The sequence below is a fragment of the Salvia miltiorrhiza genome, chromosome 2 (assembly GCF_028751815.1).
Source record: "Salvia miltiorrhiza cultivar Shanhuang (shh) chromosome 2, IMPLAD_Smil_shh, whole genome shotgun sequence".
Lineage (NCBI taxonomy): Eukaryota > Viridiplantae > Streptophyta > Magnoliopsida > Lamiales > Lamiaceae > Salvia > Salvia miltiorrhiza.
Genome location: NC_080388.1, coordinates 64771747 through 64792759, shown reverse-complemented (window position 1 = coordinate 64792759; position 21013 = coordinate 64771747). Strand labels below are relative to the sequence as shown.

General features: G+C 35.4%; 1 non-coding gene and 1 pseudogene across 1 annotated transcript; both read right to left on the bottom strand.

Moving 5' to 3' along the window:
• Positions 1-9540: 9540 nt before the first annotated feature.
• Positions 9541-9613, bottom strand: TRNAA-AGC (transfer RNA alanine (anticodon AGC)). Its single transcript has one exon. It is a non-coding gene; the product is annotated as a tRNA-Ala (tRNA).
• A 1125-nt stretch (positions 9614-10738) lies between these two features.
• On the bottom strand, positions 10739-13231 carry LOC131012992 (sabinene synthase 1, chloroplastic-like; annotated as a pseudogene).
• Positions 13232-21013: the final 7782 nt, after the last annotated feature.

Genomic DNA, 21013 nt, shown 5'->3' with positions numbered 1-21013 from the left:
GGTTGTTGACAGGCGGCGATGGTGGCTGTTACTGCTGCTGTCATCGGGCAAGAGGGAGGAGAAGAGGCGACTGGTGGTGTTTGAGGAGAGTCGACTGGTGTTGCTGCTGTACAGTTCAGCGTGAGGAAAAGAGACGACTGGTGGTGTTTGAGGGGAAAAGATTTCTGATTTGGGGCTTTAGGTGGAGGAGAGTCAAGCGAGATGGAGGTGTCTAAGGGATGGCGGCGCCAACAATTTTCGTCGGGTGGTTGTCGTTGGAATTGGGAGAGAGGGTTGTGAGATTGAGGGGGCTAGGGTTTTCAATTTTGGGGTTTTGTTGGGTAGAAGGTCGGAATAGAGAGGGAGAGAAGATGGTGTCGGGTTGAAGAGGTAGCTACACCGGTGACCTGCGCTGCATGTGCAGCGGCGGTTCGCGACCGTGCGCGGCGATGGAGGAGGGTCAGGCGAGAGAGAGGTGTCGAAAGGACGGCGGAGGGAGAAAATAAAGAGTGAGAGAAATAGATAGGGGGCGAGGGACGAAGGCGAGGCACCGCAGCGTGGCTGCCGCCGGAGATGGTGGCGGCGAAGCAAGGAGCAAAAGACCAGTAATAAAATGACGTCGTTTCCGTGCCACGACATTTTAATTAATGACGTGTTACATACACGTGTCATGTTTAATGACACGTCAGCTTTCCGGCTACCGAACTTTAATTTTATGAAAAAATTGGAACAAATGCAAAGTTCATGATTAAAAATGTAAGTTTTAAAGTTCGTGTACAAAATGAAAAAGTGACTATAGTTCGTGTGTTTTCATGCAATTAACCCAATTAATCTTTTAATTTTTTATTATTTATTTTTAAACGACCGTAATTTCAACCATTAACATTTATTTTATTTTATTTTATTTTTTTAATTTTAAATTTGTTTTAACCATCGAATTTCGATCGTGAATATTATTTTTTTTATTTTTTTTAACGATCAAAATTCAGTCGTTAATATTTTAATTTTTTATCATTTTTGTTTATATATATATATATATATATATATATATATATATATATATATGTAGGGAGATGTTCAAATAAGAACCACTAAATAAAATTAGAACAGAGAACCATTTTAAACCATTCGATCATCAAGATCTACGGTGGATGCATCATCTTGGTGGATGAATGCAGATCCTGGGTTCGAATCCTGAAGGGAGCAAAAAATTTATTATTTTCGGATGCATTAAATTTAATAGCGAATGTATTAATTTATATAGTAGATGCATTGATTTTAATGGTTCTTATGTTCTCACGATAAGTGTGGTTCTCAATATAATCGCACCCTATATATATATATATATATATATATTAAACTCTATCTTACGGTGAAAACTAGATCCTATGAACAAGCACATAAAATACGTGAACAAGAGATAGTCAAATCGTAAACAATTAAATGTTCACGTGTATACAAGATTCAATCATCTTTCTTCATGTATTTTATGTATTACAATTGTTCACGACTTGATTATCTCTTGTTCACGTATTTTATGTGTTTGTTCATAGGATCTAGTTTTCACCGTAAGATGGAGTTTACACTTGATCCTTCCATTATATATATATATATATATATATAGGGGAGGGCTAGAATAAAAACACTCTTAAGTGTATAAAATATAAATGATTTTCAGCCCTTAGATCATCAAGATCTACGGTTGATTCGTAACCCTTTTGGATGAATTCGTGGTCCAGGGTTCGAATCCCAAAGGTAACAAAAATTTATTTTTCACAATTCGTAACCATGTTGGATGAATTCGTAACCCTGTTGGATAAAATTCGTACATTAAAAAACGTTTATATTTATATTTTAAGAAGTGTTTTTACTGTAGCCCTCCCCTATATATATATATATATATATATATATATATATATATATATATATATATTAAACGACCGAAAATTCGGTCGTTATTATCAATTTCATAAATATTTCTTAAAATCAGACGTTAATTTGGTCGTTAATATTAGTAATTTTTTTGATATTTTTACAATCGGTCGTTATTTCTGTCGTTAGTATTATTTAAATTATTTTTTTGTTATTTTTTAACTATTTTTCTATTTTATTCTTATTTTTAAATTATTGAGAATTGTTTAAAATTGATTGTTATTTTTCAACAATAACATTTTCTTTTTTAAAATAAAAATTAACGATAATATTAATTTTTATTATTTTTAATTCGATCGTATATTTACCGTCACTCTTTCGTCGGCACCACAAGTCTTATATATTATCTCGACATATATGAATGAATGATATTGTATATTGAAATAGAGTTTAAATTAATTAATAGGTTGCATGTTCTATACTGATGATTATTCGAAAGGAACTTCAAGGTTAATCGTGCTTAATTGAGAGCATCAAGTACAAAACTAGATTGACAAAAAAATTAAAATTATTGTTATCGAAAAAAATATTATTGTTTCTTATTTATTTTTAACGATCGAAAATTGGTCGTTAAACTTAACGATCGAAAAAATCGATCGTTGGTTCCCGGAACAAGGATGCAAACGGTGACCACCGAAAACAGTCGTTAATTTCATCGTTAACACGATTAACGACCATTTTCGGGGGACCAACGATCGAAATTTCGATCGTTAGGACTGCAATTTCTTGTAGTATTAAAAGTTGAGTTTATACTAATAACAATATATTAGATATACAAAATATTATTAAAAACTTGTTTTTAAAAATGGAAAAATATAAATAGGCATAAACTAAAAATATTGTTTTGTTCTTCAAAAAAAAGAAAATATTATTTTTGAAAATCCGTAATTGTAATTATAAAATATAAATTTTATAAATCCATAACGTTTAACGTTTCATTTTCGTCTCAAATTAGTCCGCTGACCCATTTTTTCTTACGCCTGCGCTGGAAATGTCACGGTGGCAGCCGGAATTGACACAGTGACACATTTATGACATGTGGGAAAAAAAATTTAAAAAATAAATAAAAAATCCACATCATCATCTTCCCTAACCTCCCCCACTCCCAAACCCTAATTTCCCCTCCCCCACCAGCTGGTGCCGCCGCCTGCCGCCACCACACGCCGGCGCCCGCCGCCCCGTGCCCTTGTTTGCCGTCCCTCATCAAGCTAAAGAAGTCTTCTGGGACCTCAAAATCGTCAGATTCAACGGCGAAACTGAGCTGATTTCGGATTACTACGTTGTCGTTGTTTTTTACGGCAAAGTTGTTTTGCTGCTCGGAAATTTGAGGAAGGAGGCGTTTAGGAAGACCGGCTGCAAGCCCTCTTTAATCGATTCGATTTTGATTTCGAGGAAAGTGCACATTTTTGGGAAGCTTGCATGAGATATCCATTGAGTGTAAAAACAGAGGCGGCGGCGGCGAAGGCGTGGAGCTAGAGATGGATATTCGGATTGATGGGCATTTTGAGGTCCCAGAAGACGTCGACCGCCTTGCCGTTGACAGCAAAGCGTTTGGAGCCATGCTTCCGTCAGAATTACCAGGGCTTCAGTTCGATTTTGCAGGTGGATTGGGTGTCTCTGTCGACGGAGATGGAGAGGCCGTGAAGCAGCAGATTCTTGGAGGTCGATTTTTTTTTCATATGTAAAAAAATTAAATATCATTTACGGCGCCACTGTGTCATTTCCGACGTCTGTATGGGCAATTGATCGATCAGCGGACAAATTTGAGACAATAATAAAAAATGATAAATTTAGAAGTCAATTTTTCAAATTTAGAGCAAAAATTAATATCGAGAAAACGTTATGAATTTACAGGCAATTACCTCTTTTAAAATTTGATAGAAATATTGAATATTTTATTGTTAGTCGATAATCGATATATAGTTGGATGTATCACGATTTTTAGATTATAACGGTTAACGGATACCCTCAGCCCTAGAGCTAAATCTGAAAGGAACAAATTAGGAGCAATTAATGAATTCGGCGCAAGTAACTTTAGATTATCCTCCCAAATTAGGAGCTAAATCTACACACTATCGTTGTTGACATAGCGGTACTTGATTAATAAATTTTAACCACTCGGGTCCGCTCTACTTCCTTTGAATGCCGCCGATTCACAATTTTCATATTTTTCTCATGCTACCTACGAAACCTATGAATGATTAAATTTTGACTCTTTTATGTACACGTTTCGAGCATCGATTGTTTTATGCTTTAGTGTAAACCGTCCGATCGCTAGGTGCTTTCTTCTTTTTTTTTGGCCGCAACTGCATGTGTGGAGGGTGTTTGGCTGAGCTCATAAGCTCTTCAAAACACCTTATAAGCTGTTTAGGAGTTTATAAGCTCCTTCAAAGTGTTTGGCAAAATAAGCTCCAAAACAACTTATAAGCTCCAAAAATAAGTTCATCTACCACAACTTATTTTTTTTATAATCTCATATGTAACAATCCTTTTATAAATATTTTTCAACTATAATTTATTATTTTCATCATATATCATTCAAGTTCATTTTTCTTCGATTTTCTCTCTCTAGCTTATAAGCTCAATTATCCAAACACTTTGACAACTTATAAGCTCTTAAAAATTACATCATATAAGCTCTTGAAACATTTTATAAGCTCCAAGAGCTTATAAGCTCTTTAAAATAAGCTTAGCCAAACACCCTCTAAAGTTTCTTCCCCGAATCTTGTTCTGTCTGTGGCCTGGTAAGGTTTTTTAAACTACTTTTTATTTATTTATTATTTTTTTTTTTGATCGGTTAAAGTCATGTTAGATGTTAGTAATTAGTTCCCCATCCACTCCAAGAACCACCTTATCTCTCCATTCACCAAATCCACCTTATATCTCCAATCTCCAATTCGCATTCACCAAATCCACCTTATATCTCCAATCTCCAATTCGCTCCCAAGAGGGATCGAACCCGGGTCACTTCACTTAAGTGAGGACCCGGTGGCCAGTGGGCTAAGCCCTCTGGTTTTTAAACTACTTTTTGTATATTTTCTTTTCTTTAAATATTAATGTGGTCGACGAACTGAAGCTTTTCTTCTCAAGTATTGTAGGTTTTTTGTTTAATTATTGTGAAATTGTGAAATGAGTTTGAGCATTGTCGTTATCCGGTGTTCTTTCGGCAATGGCGGTCTCAAGATTTTAACGTGAAGATTGGAAGGTAAAATTATACCTTTGTAGAATGTTTTACCTTTGTGAATGCAAAAAAATTATTCATAGTTTTATTTGTTTAGAATCTCTTCTGCTTTTGTTGATACATATCAATATGACTTTTATTTATACACACGTCAAACAATATCTGTGCTAATCGATCAGAAAGTCGGAAAAAACTATTTTATATTTGGGTAATTGGTGTATAAATACATGAATTTTACTTATTTTTTGATATTTAACATGAACTTTAAAATATAATTATAAATACATGAACTTTAAACTTATTAAATTTTTTACTCGTTTTTCATTTTTTCCCAAATTAAAGCTGACTTAGAATGCTTGAATTTTGACGAGGATAATTTCTCGCTATAAAAATTAATCTTCACCGTTCAAATTTTGATCCATTTTTTAAATTCCGAATTTCTGAATTTGGCTTTCCAAAATCCCCAAATCATAAAGACGAAATTTGTTTTCTGAATTTGTGAAATTTGTAGACAAATTTTTATCGTTCACTTTCATATTTTAGTTTTGGGTTATTTTCCTCAAACAAAAAATGGCGACGCCGTATCTCAGTTCCAAATTGTCCACATTAAGATTCAAGCATTCCAAGCCAGTTTTAATTTGAGAAAAATGAAAAACGTGTCAAAAATTGAATAAGTTTAAAGTTCATGTATTTATAACTATGTTTTAAAGTTGATGTTAAATACCAAAAATGAGTAAAGTTCATGTATTTATAACTAGGATTTAAAGTTCATGTTAAATACCAAAAAGTGAGTAAAATTCATGTGTTTATACACCATTTACCCTTTATGTTTCATCTGTCCATGAAAAAGTGTCATACTTATCTTCTTCCTTCTTCTTCTTCTTTTTTTTTTTTTTTTTTTTTTTTACGAAAAAAGGAGTTTCATTTTACTTTCTGAACTTCACATCATTCCTTCTCTTCTATATTTAACTACAAATTATATTTTTATTCTATTTTTAACTAATAATGTATTTTTATTCTATTTTTTTGTACTAACACTATCTCTATAAATTGTATATTTATTCTACTTATAACAATTTTAATAATTTCATTAAAATTTATATCCACCCTTAAACGATACATTTTTTGGTGGACGGGTGGAGTATTCTGCAGATTTTAAATTTTATTTTCTTGGCATAATTTAGAGTAGGATAGAAACATCCCTAGTAATACGAAATGTCTCTCTCAAAGAAAAAGAAAAAGAAAAAGAAAATGAAATATATATAATGCTTAGAGAAACACGCTATAAAAATCAAGCATACAGTGTATTGGGATCCGAAATTGCATTTCCTCGTATGGGTGGAAACATATATGAAATTCATCATTTCGTGTATTGGGATGAAGAGGGAATTATGAGAGTGAGAGATGTATTGATTCGGTTAAGAGGAGAGTTTATGAATATCACTGCAAACAATTCGCTTAATACCGAGAAGAATTACTGAGGGCACGCTTGCCCTTGGTAATCACCGACAACTCATCGACGGCAATGTTGGAAATTGGTTATAGAATAATCAATATTTGATTAATTTTCGAGTAGCAAAAATATTTAATTTAGCAGAATTAAATGGCACAAGATCGATCTATGTTTTGAGTAGATGATCACAATATATTTATTTACGGGGTTCAAAATTTTAAATACCAATTTTTAAAAGTGATATGTTTTTTAGCCCCTCTTTAAAACTAACTCTTTTGTATACCAAAATGAATTAAAATACTAAAATACCCTTTACGGTCCCACCGCTTTAATTTCCGCGCAACATGACACGTGCCCACGATCGGGGACACGATGGCCACGATCGTGTCCACCAACGTGAGCACGATGGGCAAGATCGTGGGCACATGTAATGTTGCACGAAAATTAAAGCGGTGGGACCGTAAAGGGTATTTTAGTATTTTAATTCATTTTGGTATACAAAAGAGTTAGTTTTAAAGAGGGGCTAAAAAACATATCACTTTTAAGGGTTATTAGCCTCTAAATACACGAACTTTTTATATTTTTTGAAATTTAACATGACTTTTATTTTTAGCCCACAAATACACGAACTTAGCATTTTTTCTTATTTTTGACATCAACATGAAAAAACTCTATTTATTGTTGAGGTGGAGGCCAGAATACATGACATGAATTACAAAATATGCACTTGAATAGAGTAATTTGATTCATTATTTTGATTAGAGAGTGAATGACATGGTATACCGGCCTTCACGTCAATAGTAAATTAGAATTTTTTCTTATCGATGTCAAAAATCAGAAAAAATGTTAAGTTCGTGTATTTGTGGGCTAAAAATAAAAGTCATGTTAAATTTCAGAAAATATAAAAAGTTCGTGTATTTACAGGCTAATAACCCCACTTTTAAAAGTCGGTATTTTTTTATAAGTTTCCTCTTTATTTACTCAAAACCGATTTCAGATGAGTGAGAAACAATTAATTGGCAATTGGCTCTCTGCCCCGTCGCCCGACACATGGCCGTGGACTTGGATCTTGACAATTGGCAATTGGCAATTGGCAATTGGCTCTTTGGGTGGTCTTTGGGCTGGCCTTGGGCCTACCCTTAGCTCCCAACGGACCTTATCTTTTTGGACCAAAGAACGAGGCCCAATCCGTTTGGGCCTACACGTGCACACGGGGCTCGATCCGATGGGAGGACCCGTTGGTCTCCCAGCTAGAAGCTTTCCACACCTCTGTAACTCCCGTTATAATGGGGCCGGGGGGGGGGGGAATTACCCCAGCAGATTTCAAACAGCCCTGTTGTTACGGATGTTACAAGAGGTTGCAGGCTCCTCCTATTGATGTGGTATGTGCCTAAATAGGACAACCTCCATAATATGAGTGTTCTGTACTAGTGACCACTCGAAATGAATTTCATGATTAAGCGTGTTTGACTTAGAGCACAACTAAGATGGTGATCCACTGGGAAGTTCATCTAACGTATGCAATTAAGTTAAAAATATAGTATAAATACGAAAATACTTATGGGGTATAAATAAATAAATAAATAAACAAAAAATATCTTTAAAAAAATACCGACGGTGGCCGCCGTTTATAATGTCAGGCGAGAGGCCACCGCCACCACTGCTATTGCAAAATAGTCTATTATTAGGAAATTGGCTTGCCTGCTTGGTGACAACAATACTGTAATTTAATATTATACTTATCATAAAATAATTTGATCGACAATAATAATATACTCTAATTAATTAAATTTTTCTTCATGTTGGTGACAAGATCTTTTTTTTTTGAAGGAGTTGGTACCATATTTAGCAAGGATGAATGATACCATATACGGAGCTCAATGTAATCGATAATTTGATATTTTTGCATTTTATTTCTTGGTTTTGGTTTTAATTATTTATTCATTTATTGGTTTTGGTTTTAATTATTTATTCATTTATTGGTTTTGGTTTCTATTCACACAGTATAGTAAACTATAATGTGTTTTTATTGCATTAGTTGTTAAACTTCTCTCTTCTAACTCATGGTGAAGCTAGTGGACCAACTTATGTAACATTTACTCTTTAACTAGTAAACTACTAAACTATTCAAGCATCAAAAAATAGATATTGAATATCAAAATTCAAACAAAAGTAGGTTTCTAAAAAATAATATGGCTCAGGTATAACGTATGATGTATTCCTAAAATTAATTAATAATGTGCATATTAAATAATTATATTATTTAATTATATGCACATCAGTTTTGATATTTTAGCAATACATCATACGTATAACGTATATATTATAAATAACAGTATAAAGGAGGAATGAGAAATGAGGAAAAAGAATAAGAGGGAATTTTTTGTTATCACTTTTTTTCTTGTGATAAATTTATTAACCATAAAGAACACACCCTAAGTTTTTCTTCACAACGAAAGTTATTAGCATACTGATGCATTCCGATTTGTTAAACGATAACATCTAAATTCTTCAATGTGATTTAATAGTGTAGTATCTTATTATATTGTGCAAAGGTATATTATAAGGAATATTAAATGGAAACGCAAAAAAAAAATGGTGACGCCATTTTGAATGAAAAATTGTTAATTGTTGATGAAAATGTTTGAAGATCTTACATTTGTATCATCTGCTAGTCCATTGCCAACTGCTCCATAATCAACGTTGAAGACTAGCGTCGAAGCTGCTACGACTGGATAACAAACAAGATAGTAAAAAAAACAAAAGTAGAAATGTAATAACCAGAAGGAGGCCCAAGCGTAACGGCCAAAAATATAAAAAGAAAAAAAAAATCGAAACAAAATGGAGATAGGCCCAAAAATTAGAATGGAATTGGAGATGCGGGGTATCGATCCCTGTAATAACCAGAAGGAGGCCCAAGCGTAACGGCCCAAAAATATAAAAAGATAAAAAAAATCGAAACAAAATGGAGATAGCCCAAAAATTAGAAAGGAATTGGAGATGCGGGGTATCGATCCCCGTACCTCTCGCATGCTAAGCGAGCGCTCTACCATCTGAGCTACATCCCCATTGTGGTTATTTTATCAATTTTTCATTAGTTATATAAATGGTTCATATTCCTCTAATTTTTATTTGATGATTAAGTAATTAATAGACATTTCTAACCAATGTAATATCTGTAGTGGGCAAATTTCGTATAGCCCATTCGAATAAATATTCGCCACCCAAAACGTCAAGCCCAATCCAAAACTGAATTAATTTCAATTAATTCAACTCATAGTATAGGTCATTAAGGCCCATCGACCCAAACCCTAGAAGGGCAGTGACTTGGGGAGAAAGAAAGGAACGAGGTTAGGGATACGATCCCCAAAATATCGGAACGACCAGGGTTTAAAGGGACGTGCCAGCAAAACCCTAGCCGTCAGGCCATCGCGGTATAAATAATAACTTACTAGGTCATTCTAGACACACAATCATTCGCACTCCAACACGTTCTCTCACTCTTCTCTCCCCTCACGCACTATTCTGCCTCCACGCTCTCAGCCTTAGGTTTTCCGGTGATCAGATCAACCGAGACGACCCAACGACCCTCGCTCATTGCTCAATCGTCTTCAACTCCGTCAACCCGATTTAATCTTTCATTTACTTTCAATTGCTTTCAATACGATTTTTATTAATATTGTTTACTAACTTGAGCGTCGGAGGCCCTTCCATCGACACCCCCACCGGTGTTCCAAGAAGGGCTCTAACGTTGTTCGTGTTTCAGGTTGCTAGTGCCCATCGTATCGGACGACCCCGACGTCCTTATCCGTAATTTTTGGATTCATCCCCAACAATATCTAATGAATTAATATATTCTTATAAATATATAATATTTTATTTAAAAAAATATCTTTAATTTAAAATAAAATATAGAGAGTAATAGGTAATCTTGTTTTGTGTCTATGATAAGGCAACCTTGAATTTGTAGGAGTGAATATGATGTTATATAAGTCGTCGTGCTCAATGGAGAAGTCAAGTTTTTGGCAATAGTACATAAGTATATAACTTGGTAATGTTTTATTGAAAATATATAAGATAATATGCTACATGGCATCTTAACCATGGTACTAAATTTGTAGCACGTACGTAGTGGGATCCTCTGTCCCATTTTATAGTCTGTACCACGTGTACCACTCTTTATTTTTTTATATTTATAAATTATTTTTTATTTCATTTTAATTTATTATGCTTTTATATATTATAAAGATAATTAACAAGGGTTCACTCATCCATTTAGGGTTTATAATTATTTTTTTATATTTATTTGAATTAATAATAGATTATTTGGGTTCATTAATTCAAAGTTAGGGTATATAATTTTTTAAATTTTAATTTTTCAATGATAAATACTAATTAGAGTTTATAATAATATAATAATTTTTATTTTTATAAAAAACAATTTATAAAATAAAGAAATGAAGAGTGGTACACGTGGTACACACAATATTGTGGGACAGAGGATCCCATCTGATTTCCGAGTGCTGCACGCCGTGACCATCTCCCTTGAGATACATAAACTGCGCCGCTCTTCCAATGTTAGCTGCAGCCCCAACAAAATCTGCCGGAAACGGACAATCGGCTGCCATGGCTGTGTTCATCTCCTTCCACGCCTCCCGGATCAGAAACCTCACGTGTTCTTGCGCCTCTTTCTCCGAAGCATTTCTCTCCTTCATGTAACACTGGACTGCTTTCGGCACGTCACCTCTCTTCAGCTCGTGCTACATGTAACCAAGAGTAATTAAATCAAATACTAGCTATTTCTTTGGATATTTATTAATTAATTAGGGAGATACATACTTGAGCTGTCCCAAGATCGTCAGCAAGCCTTAAAATCATTCCTGATAAGTAAAGAATGTGATGATATTGGTACAAGAGATGGATGGCCATTTTGTCGGTGGAGTTTGGGAATGTGAAATAGAGTTGGGATATTATGCTAGGAGCTGCTATTGAAGTCTTGGCGTTGCTCAGATATTCTTCCAGGCTTGGTGTATATCCATTGTGGTACCACTTTGCCTCTTGGAAACATGCTCCACTCAAATCTATCCACTGCCAACAATTCAAATTGTCGAAATTCTTTTCTTTCACAAAGTAGAGAGAGTAAAAAAAGTACCGATTTTTGTAGATAGGGGGTACTGATGAAATGATACTCTTTGAGAATATGGTATGCCACCTCGGAAACATAGTTGTTGAGTGCCAAGTAATAAACTTGCATGTAATAAGGAAGTTGGGTTATTGATTCACTATCCCATCTGAAATTTAATTTTAATTAATCAATATAGCTAGACAACATATATATATATATATATATCATGTATGCTGACCTTCGAATGGTGTCTGTAAATAGTTGCAGTTCATCTAATGTACCATACACATCGTATACATCATCTACAACTGTTGCCAACATAATAAGTATGGCGGCCATTTTTCTCTGATATCCATACTGATAAGGCTCAAACATCCCAACGCCCCAAAAGAAGCATTCCACAATCCTATCCCTTGCAAATGGGAGTTTTTCAGCGACCCCACTATTAGTCCACCACCTATATATAACATCGCCCAACAAAAAGGTCGATTACACATGCATAAATTATTGTATTTTGGAGGACTTTTCCGAGTGTGATACCTTGAGACATCTTTCAGTTCTTCTTGATAGGTTGCTTGCATAATATTGAAATCGAGTTTGGCGAGCTCCAGAATAAGTGGATTCATGTCTTGCCTCCTCGCGTAAGCATCTAAGAACCATCTTGCCTCTAGTCTTTGAATCCTCCAATGAAGAGGAAGATCCAAAGAGTGGCGTATCCACGATGATAGATTATCGTCAATTTCATCACCACCTTCCTCAAGCTTTTTTTGCAGGCATCTTGTGGAAAATTGTCTTGCAAGTTCAAGTGCATCTTCGCCTTCTCTCAAAAGTTTGGCGACCAAGGCTTGCCTTGAAATCACTACCCTCGTCGTTCTTGAAACAATCAAATACTTCTGCGATTAATAAGATTAAAAATTGAATTTAAATTCAATAGTCAAAGAAATAAATAAGTATGTTAGAAGCACAATCTATAACAAGTTTGACTGTTTCAGAACCTTGGGAAACATTAAAACCATGTTGTCTGAGGAGTCTGAATCCAAGATCGAGCTGTGAAATACAAATCCCTTACATCTGCTGCTTCATCATTATTGTGGAAACATTTGTGCTCATTGTATAGAGAACCTAACATATGCATAATCTCATCTTGAAAAAAATAAGACAGTCCCAGATATTTCAAGTCATGAATCAACTCCAATTGTTGAAGATGCTCCATTTTTTCCTTGAGCAACATCTTCACTTGCACAATCAGCTCTGCTTTCCTATTCGTGTGCCTCTCCTCCTATACACATATATATATCAACTAGCGATAAAAAAATTCATTTACGAAGAATGAATGATATATATACCTTATAGGGAGTGTTGAGAGAGTGAATGTAATTGAAATCCCAAAGGGAAGGCTGTGGTAGCTTCCAGAGCGTCGAATTTGAGGAACTTCTGCAGCTTGTGAGGAGCTGCGGAGGCAAGCAGAAGCAGTACACGCTTTTGAACTTCTCCTCTCCAACTTGTGGACAGAATTTAGTGGCTTGCTAAGGATAGTTACGTGCATGCTAATGCTACACATTGTTGTGATCACTTGTAATTAAATAATGTTTTTGCTTTGTATTTCTTGCTTTTGGTTTCTCTTCACATATAGTATATATAGAGAGAGACAGATCTTAAATTTTAATACGTTTTAGTGAACTAGATGTTTAGACATGGCATTAGTTGGTAAATTTCTCTCCTACCCCATGTGTGAAATTAACTAGCTAGTGGACCAACTTACGTAAGATTTATTTTAAGTAAAATAGTAAACTATTTAAGCTTCAAAAAAAAATATATATTGAATTCTCAAAATTCAAACTCATTTTCTCAAAAATAACACGGCTAGCTCGTTTATTGCTCAGGTGTAATTTATCCCTAAAATATTAAAATTTGTGTAATTGTACAAAATAATCTAGTGTGTAGGGGTGAGCATCGGTTCGCTTCGGTGCAAAACCCACAACCAGAATCTGGCCGGACACCGACGGAATATTCCGTCGGTAACCATCAAAATTCCATCGGTAAATGGAGATACCGACGGATTTCACCTGTCGTTGAAACGCTTGTCGGTAACCGACGAATTTTTTCTATTCGTCGGTGGGTACCGGCGCATTACCGACGGATATATCCGTCGGTAAGTTTCCGATGCCGGCGTTGGCCGTGGTAGGTGGCGCGATTACCGACGGAAAATTCATTATTATTTTTAATTATTAATTTTCGAAATATATATATATATATATGGGAGGGCTACGGTAAAAACACTTCTTAAAATATAAATATAAACGTTTTCTAATATACGAATTTTATCCAACAGGGTTACGAATTCATCAAACATAGTTACGAATTATGAAAAATAATTTTTTGCTACCTTTGGGATTCGAACCCTGGACCACGAATTCATCCAACAGGGTTACGAATCAACCGTAGATCTTGATGATCTAAGGGCTGAAAATCATTTATATTTTATACACTTAAGAGTGTTTTTATTCTAGCCCTCTCCTATATATATATATATATATATATATATATATATATATATATATATATAGTGGGGCTATAATAAAAACACATCTTTTTATAAAAACTAAAAACGGCTGAATTCTATGTAGAACACGTATGAATTAGCTGTGTAACTGTATGAATTGCGAAAGGTCGTGAGTTCGACTGAATTCTATGTAGAACACGTATGAATTTCGCAATTCATACAGTTACACAGCTAATTCATACGTGTTCTACATAGAATTCAGCCGTTTTTAGTTTTTACAAAAAATATGTGTTTTCACCCTAGCCCAACCCTATATATATATATATATATATATATATATATATATATATATATATATATATATTTATTTATTTATCAACCTATCTTCGTATTCTTCGTATCCTACAAGTATTTCGTATTTCTAATGTATTTTGAAATTAATTGCATACGATTTGACCAACTTCCCAGTGGGTCACCCATCTTACTAGAGCTCTGAGTCAAGCACGCTTAACCTTGAAGTTTCTTTCGAGTGGTCGCCAGTAGAGAACACACGTATTATTGATATAACTAGCACCTATTAATTCATTTAAACTCTATTTCAATATACAATATCATTTATTCATAACCATAGAATATGTCGAGATGATATCTAAGACTTGTGGTGCCGACGAAAAAATGACGGTAAATATATATTCGAATTTGAGATAATAAAAAAAATTAATATTATCATTTATTAAAAAGAGAAAATATTATTGCTAAAAATAACTATCAATTTTAAAATATTTTCAATAATTTAAAAATAATAATAATATAGAAAATTAATTAAAAATAATTTAAAATAATAAAATAAATAATAAAAAATAAAAATACAAATAATAATATTTATCGAATTTACCGATGGAATATTCCGTCGATAAATAATAAAAATAATTATTAAATTCGAAATTACCCAATTTTTCGACGGAATTTGATCCGTCGGTAGAGATTCCGTCGGTAAAAAATAAAAATAATTATTAAAATAAAAAATACCGAATTTACCAACGGATATTGTCCGTCGGTAACGATTCCGTCGGTATTTTCATCGGAAATAGATGCCGGCTCCGGCGATGTTGCCGGATGACGGTCCGTCGGTGATCCGTCGGTATCTACCGACGGAAAATAGTCCGTCGGTGATATCCGTCGGTGTTCGACCAGTTTTCTTGTAGTGACCGAACCAAAAATTTAAAATCGAAAACCGAACCGATGGTTAAAATTGAAACCGAACCGCACCAATTGGGGTCCGGAACCGAACCGATAAAACCATCGGTACCGAACCGAACAATGCAATTTTTTTAATTTTATTTTTTTCAAAAATACCAATTAAAAATTATAAAATAATGTAAAATACACAAATTTCAAATGTCAAATCCCCACAACATAAACATGATAAATAATTATATATTATAATTTTGAATTAGGGTTTTAGTTTTAGGTTAAAAAATTAGAAAAATAATTATATATTATAAAATATTAATATGTATCTGTTCGGTTCGGTTTAAAATCAAACCAAAAAATAAAAACCGACACCAAATCGAAAATTTTCGATTTTTACTTTTCAAAATCGAACCGAAAATCGAACCAATAGAATTGGAACCGAACCGCACCAATCCAGTTCGATTCGATTCGATTTTCAGTGTCGGTTCGATTTCTGCTCACCCCTACTAGTGTGCAACAATAATCTATTAATCTCATTATTTTGATCTTAGTATTTAGAAAAGAAAATTGACTCCAAGTCATCATCTTATCCTCTCACAACTTAATTGATCAAAGTTTCCCCAAATCCTGCACCCAAAGTTGATGTCTTATAATATTTCATGTTGTGATAATGAAAACAAGTATAGCATTGTTGTACTATAAATTTTATTAAAAATAATTAAAAGACCAAATTTTTATCACAAAAACTTGTGTGACACTGTATATGGGCTAAAATCTCTAAGACATGTCACGATCTAGATTCGAATTTGTATCAAACAACATATTTAAATCTTTTTTATATTTGATTGTATCTAGACGTGAATCTTGACTCATCTTATTTGAATGGTTTTCTATGAGCATAATTTGATATTGGTGTATGAAACTGAAAAAAAAAAAAATCGTCAGTTTATTTTTCCTGAAAATCATACTCCCTTCATCCCATAAAAATATGTATAATTTTCTTTTTTTCGTCTATCCCATAAACATACATACATCATTTATAATGATAATTCTCTCACTAAATATCGCAATCCTTTCTCCACTCACACGACCTAATGGTAAAAATAGGACCGTAACTTTCAGGATTTTTAGAAAAAGGACTATAAGTTACGGATTTTGAAAATAAGGACTATAATTTTTTTTTTAACATTTACACTCCTGTTTCGGGCCCAAAATTAATTATTCGGGCTTTTGATGCCACGTAGAGCCTGTTGCTGACGTGGACTGCCATGTCAACTTTTTTGCAAAAAAATTTTTTGTTTCTTTTTTGTATTCTCGTTTTAACAATTAACAGTTATATTTTTTTTTTAGGAAATTTAACAATTATATTTGTTTTATCTTAATTAATTTAACAACTATTTAAACAATACTTTAGACCAACCATTTCGCATATTTTAACCAAAAAGAAAGAAAATTTTCTTACTATATTTTGGTGGAGGTTGACGTAGGTTTCTTTTCTCTCTAAGTTGCACCATTCTCTTGCTTTACTTTCACAGCCTTCGTCGCTTGGAGTTGGAATTGAGGGTCGTCGGAGTGTCGGGATTGGATCAGAGTTGGAGCTCTAAAATTGGGGATCTATATAAAGTTAGGGTATATCGAGTGAAAATTGGGGATTAGAATCGTTGCTTCTTTTTCTCTTTTAAGCTTAAATGTGCTTAAAATAATGATAATACAAAAAAGAAACAAAAAAAAATTGCAAAAAAGTTGACATGGCAGTCCACGTCAGCAACGGGCTCTACGTGGCATCAAAAGCCCGAATAATTAATTTTGGGCCCGAAACAGGAGTGTAAATGTTAAAAAAAAATTATAGTCCTTATTTTCAAAATCCGTAACTTATAGTCATTTTTCTAAAAATCCTGAAAGTTACGGTCCTATTTTTACCATTAGGTCCCACTCACACTATACTTTACAGTATTTCTTAAAATTCCGTATCATCTCATACTATATATACATATTTTTACGAGACGAAAAGAGTTTCATATTTAGTAACGATCATGGAGAGATTCCTAAAAGTTTAATTAAATCTATACCTGTGCCTAGAAAAAAAAACTTAATACATTGCTATATTAGTGTTACACTAAAAGTTTAATTGAATGTATATGTTTAGGGCTCGTTTAATATATGGTATGTGATAAGGTGTGATATATTTGATTGAGATGTCATTTATTATATTTTATTGATATCATGTTTGATAGAATGTATTAAAATATGCGTAAAATAATATATTGTTTGATATGATGAATTAAGATTATATATAAAAATTTAATTCCTAAATTGTCCTTATAATTAAACTATTTAACAATGTTACTTTAATTGACATTAGGGCAATTTACTTAATAATAAATTAATATTTGTTATAGTTAAGATTAATTAGTATTACATATACTGCCTCTGAGGTGGTATGTATATCATACAAATTTGTACAATTTCATCGGCTTCGCGGCCTGTTCTCCGGCTCCGGCAGTCCGGCGATCGTCGGCGCAAGGCCCGCTGCCGTCCTCTGCAAGAAGGCTGCGAAGGATCTCGACGGCCGCTTGACGCTCTGAAATGATCTGAGCCTTGAATGTGAGCTGCCAGCGACTGCCCGCCGTCCGCGGCAGCCCAGCCGGCCAGCGCCCTTCCCGGCTCCCCCTTCCGGCGCGTCCCGTACCAGCAAGCCCCGGTCCCCCACTTCCGGCGTGGAACAACCAGATCCGGCCTAACCATTGAAAGGGGATCTTGTGCTGATTTTCTTCTCAAAAAGCCGCAAGCCACCAGCCCGGCGTTGACTACCGATCTTGGCGCTGGCGTCGCCCGATAGATGAGCGAAAATCCTTTGCAACCGTCGGACGCTTTCGCCGGCAGCCAGTCCTCGCCGGTCATGGATCCACAGACGACTATCGTGAAGGCGGCCCTTGATTCGGATTCTCACTCGGTCTCGGAGGCGGCCCTTTCTTCGGCTTCTCGCAAAGAGCCACAGAATGGTTCCGGCACTCCCTCGCCGGTCACGGACAGATCCGGCCTGAATCTGCCGAAGGTCTCCAATAATTTCATAGCTTCGAGTATTTCTAGTTCTGGGAAAGCGGCTGTGACTGCGGGCGTCCTCACGCAGAAGTCCTTGTTGCCGCCGGGTAAGCTTGGTGCTGGTCCGGCTGACAGGCAGCGGACAGACGTCGTTGGGCAGTCACTTGTCTCTTGCGCAAAGGGAGGATCGATGGAAAATTCAGGGAATGATATACAGGCCTCTGGCGAAAAAGGAGAATTTATCCCGAAAAACATTTTTGTGAGTAATGGTGTTCAGCGTGGCTCTTATGCGGGGGTTGTTGCCCCTCAAGTTTTACGACGTCCGGACGTCTTCACTCATAAATTCACGGCGCTTCAAGCCCAAGAATCTGGTCAGGGCTTCACTCTTACCTTGCCTTCTGAATTTTGCAAGGAACGATTTGAGGAATTTCAATTCTCGATTATTGGAAGATTGCTTTTGAAGAAAGGTGATAAGCCTCGTTCGACAGCTGATCTTAAGCAGGAACTTCAATCACTTTGGAAACTTTCTTCGACATGGAAGCTGATTCCTATGTGCAAAGGTTTTTTTATCTTAAAATTTCAAACAATGGAGGAGAAAAATCTTGTGAAAGCACGATCTTTATGGGAGTTATCTAAGGGCTCTCTCCGTATAAGAGATTGGGTGAAAGGTTTTAATCCTTATAAGGAAGTGTCCTCGCTTAGCCAAATTTGGGTTAGAATATATTGCCTCCCGGTGGAGTTTTGGCACCCGGAAGTTATCACGGCCATTGGCAACGTGATAGGCACTTCTATTAAGATTGATGGGGCGTCTGCCCATGCAGACGTTGGGCATTTTGTTAGACTGCTCGTTGAAGTTGATTTATCCCTTCCGCTTCAAGAGTCGATGCACGTTCAAGGTGAAGATACTTCCTATCACGTTGATTTTTATTATGAGAAGTTGCCTCTTTATTGTACCCACTGTAGGATCACTGGGCATAGTGTTGATAAATGTAATAAGGTCAAGAAACAGCCTCGGGATGAGGCTGAGAAGCTGGAATCAAATGATGTTACTCATCCTGGAGTTTCTGTGTCGAAAAAACCATCATGGCAGGCCAAGGCTAGGGACAATAATGTTGTTAGCATGGACGATGATGCTAACAGATTTCGAGTTTCGGAGGACAATGAGGTTGGGGAAATTGTGGTGGAAGGGCCTGAGATAGATGATGATTTTACTCGAGGGACCGGTGATGTTAGGCACCGTAATTCTTCAGCGCCAAGATCTGCGTCTTGGTCAAAGGGTACTGAACAGGCGGTTAAAAAACATATTGCTGTTCCGGTTATTGAGAAAGAAGCTGTTGAGACGCGGAACGCATTTCAAGCTCTTGACTTGGAGAATAATGCTGAGACTGTTTTGGATATGGGTGTTGATCCTATTTCTGGAACGTCTTTCGGGGTTCATTTATCTTGGCCGAATTTGTTGGAAAAAATCTTGGTTCCGGTTCAGGGGGATAAAGATGTGATTATTAAAGATAGTGACTTGGTCATTAACGAGGAGGACTCGGATGTGGAGGAAACTTTGGAAATGGAGGCTCCGGATGGCGCGGGTTTGAAGAGCCAGATTATTGACGACACAGTTGTTGCTCTCGAACGTGACCCAACTTTGGACAAAAGAGGGGGTGTTTCGCATGAAGGTAACAAGGATTTGACCGCCCTTGGCCCGGACAATATTGCTAGTCGCATTAGTCAGTTAGAAGAGCAGATGCTCTCGGACAAGACGAGCAAGCGGGGACGTGGCCGCCCAAAGGGCACGGGAAAGGGCATGGAAAGGGAGCCGATGCAAGCGGCTCCGGAAGGTAGCATTAAAGGTCGTCTCAGGAATGCGGGGGAAATGGGCTACAAGCCGGGGGACTTTGTGGTTGATTGTAGCAATAGTGATAGCATGAGGGCAATGAATAATATAGTACATAGACGTTGGTCAGATGAGATGGACGACTTTCCTGATTTATGGGATTGCTAGTGTATTCAGGTTTCTTAACTTAACGATCTCCTTTCGAGTTTCGTGCCCTTAGTCTGCGTTTTGTGCTCTCAAGGGATTTTTATCTTTTTCTTTTATAATAAACCTCAATTTAATAAAGGACTATGCTTCGTACTATTTGTACCAAACGAGCTCTTAGTTGTGTATCAAGAAAAACAACTTTTACACTGGAACCACTAATACTATTATATATCTAAATGCATTTTCTTTGATACTTATATCTATTTATATATACATATAATTCAAATTCAACAAAATATCATGAGATTAGAGATTTTTTTTTTCCTGAAAACCTCCAAATAATGGTAATCTATTCATTTCAAATTAGTTGTTTATAATTTTTACTTTAAATTAAGAATCTTTGTAATATTGAATTTAATGAAAATATTAAATATTTTATTATTGGTCAATAATTGGGTATATCACGATTTTTATAAAGAAATGAATGAAAGGATAAGAAGAGAAAAGGAAAACAAAAATTGTGTTGCGGGAAGCAGGGTGGGCCTCGAGACAGAATAAAGCTACAAATAGTAAGATACCCTCACCTCAGCCTCTATACATAAATCTGGAAATACTCTTTTGCTATACTT